The sequence below is a fragment of the Myotis lucifugus genome, unplaced genomic scaffold (genome assembly GCF_000147115.1).
Source record: "Myotis lucifugus unplaced genomic scaffold, Myoluc2.0 scaffold_151, whole genome shotgun sequence".
NCBI classification, from domain to species: Eukaryota; Metazoa; Chordata; class Mammalia; order Chiroptera; family Vespertilionidae; genus Myotis; species Myotis lucifugus.
The window spans coordinates 1,295,361-1,297,865 of NW_005871199.1; positions in this window are offsets into that span (position 1 = coordinate 1,295,361).

The window sequence follows — 2,505 nt, forward strand, 5'->3', positions numbered from 1 at the left end:
TAAGCACCTGAGCCAAGACCAGTGAATCCAGACTCTTCTCCCATTAGGGGGCGTTCTTGGGGTTAATACCACGAAGTCATATTGAGAAACTAAAATTGCCTTCCGCAGGTTAGAGGCACCCCCGTCCCTGCCTCCGCGGCTGTGTCCGCACAGCCTGGGAGACTGCCCTGGGCTCCCTGCTAGGATGGCCCTTCCTCCCCCGCTTTCGTGTTCCCTCATCAGGGGCCAACTGGGAAGTCCTCCCTGAGTTCTAACCTCTTCTGCTTTCTGCAGTCGACTATATTTAGGTAAATAAGTCCTTTTATGGTATTGAAACAGCCACACACGGTCCCGTAGAGAGACTCGCCTGAACCGAACATCCACTGAGACAACTAGGGAAGAAAGAAGGGGTGCCGGGGCCAAGGACATCCCTCTTGGGGTGGCTAACCCTGCTGCTTACAGTCAGCTGAGAACTTGGTGAGAGAGTGGGGTGCGAGAAGACTTGGACAAGAGGATTTTTTAAATCTATTTTTATTGATTTCAGAGAGAAAGGGAGAGGGAGAGAGAGAAGCATCAGTGACGAGAGAGAATCATTGATCGACTGCCTCCTGCACACGCCACACTGGGGATCAAGCCCATAACTCAGGCATGTGCCCTGACTGGGAATCGAACCATGACCTCCTGGTTCATAGGTCGATGCTCACAACCACCGACCCACACCCGCCAGGCAAGAGGATTTATTTTTAAGGGTCCCCTCCGCCCAACTCCAATCCTAGAGAACGTTATTACACAGTTTAGCTGTCTTTCCAGTTAAAAAAAAAAAAAAAGCAAGTGTCAAAGTGTATCTCCTGTCGCCCCGAACTTCATAATGGCAGGAAACTGTAGTGAGCCATCAGGGAGGGCTTCCCACACGTCAGAGAACCTGAGGACAGTGAAAGGGCAGAAGGAACAAGATGTTTTTCTTGTTTGTATTTGTCCGAAGAACAAAGTCTGGGGGTGAAAGAACATGGCTGAGCCTTGTTTTGGGAGGAAGGGGTACAGTGATGGGAAAGGATGGAATGACCTCAGCCTAGGGTGTGCGGTGTCCTGTGAGTCAGGAGCATCTGACTGGTCATGGGCCAACTGCCCCCTCCCAAGAAGGCCTAGGAAAAGGGAGAACAAGCCGATTGCTGTTACTCTTTGGAGCCAGTTTCCATGCTGCAATGGGCTAGATTAAAGGTGAACCTGTCAGAGGTTCCCAAAAGCTCCAGAGCAAGTAGATTCAAGATTTTTAAAAAGAAATGCCAAGTAGAATGTTTGTAAATTACGTGTTAATGTAAGAAAATTCCTCCCTCCCTCCCCTAGAATTTGCAAGTCTTTTTTGGTTCTTCGCCTCATAAAGGCAGAGACTCCCACAACTGTTTCCATCAAGAAATCCTATATTCGTTGTTAATTTTTTCCCTCTCATTTTCAGTCAGAGGGCACCTTGTGCTCATGGGGCTGCTGTACAGGAGCAGAAACTAGACCTGAGAGACCTCGTAGTAGAGGGAATTCCGTTCAGGGCATCTTTTTTGGCGAGCATGGGAAAATCCCTTTCTGTGGGCCAAGGACAAAGAATCCGGGGAAGGAAGGGTTAAGTTTGGAAGATGGGTAATTATCGATGAGACTTTGGGAATTAGAGGGGGGAGAAACAGTACAGTGGAGAACAAGGGTCTTGGAGCTGTCCATCTTCCCGGGGACTGGAATATACTTGTCCTAATGCTTGTGTCAGCCATCTCCTACCTCTCCCCACCCTACCAAGCGCTCGCCTCTGTCAATGTGTCTCCTGCCCTCCAGAGCTCCTTATCAGCTGTGTCCGAGCCAGAATACCCCCTCCCTTCCCTCCTCCCTTCCCTTCCCTTCCCTTCCTTCCCCTAAGGAAAACAGAACAAGTAACTCTCTTCCCCTGGCTACATACACACACCCAGCACTTTCCTCTCCAAGATTTCTGGCCTCTGCTGATAGCCTCAGCTCTGGGGAAGGAGAGGAGAAAAGGAGCGATGCTTTATCCCGCCTCCCTGCCCATGTTTCTGGGAATTGTTCTTGGATGCTCCTTGCCAGCATCTTGTGTACATCTACCCATAATCCTTCAAGGCCTCTGACCCCTTCCCAGCTCAAAGCCAGGGCGCCCTAGAAAAGGGTTAGCCCAGGAGGAGCCAAGCCCTGCAGAAACAGAGTGGATGTCCGAGCAGCCGTTCACCTGACGGGCTGTGTGATCGGCTCTCGTCACCGACGTCAGCCCCCTGCGTCCAGCGGCAAGTCAGAAGGATGGGCAGGTGCAAGACCAGAGATGGGCTGGGGATAGAAGAGAGAACCACTTCCCTGCTTCAAGGCTGTTGAGAACCAAGAGGATAGAGGAAGTCACTGCCACACACACAATTCCTGTTTCAGAGCTTGACAAGCGGAGACTATAGTGAAATAGTTCCAGTCACGGAGAGCGGATGTCTTCCAAGGAAGAGATGCAGCTACTTTTATCTGTTGGTTTAGTTTTCACAAGACAAGTGCTGG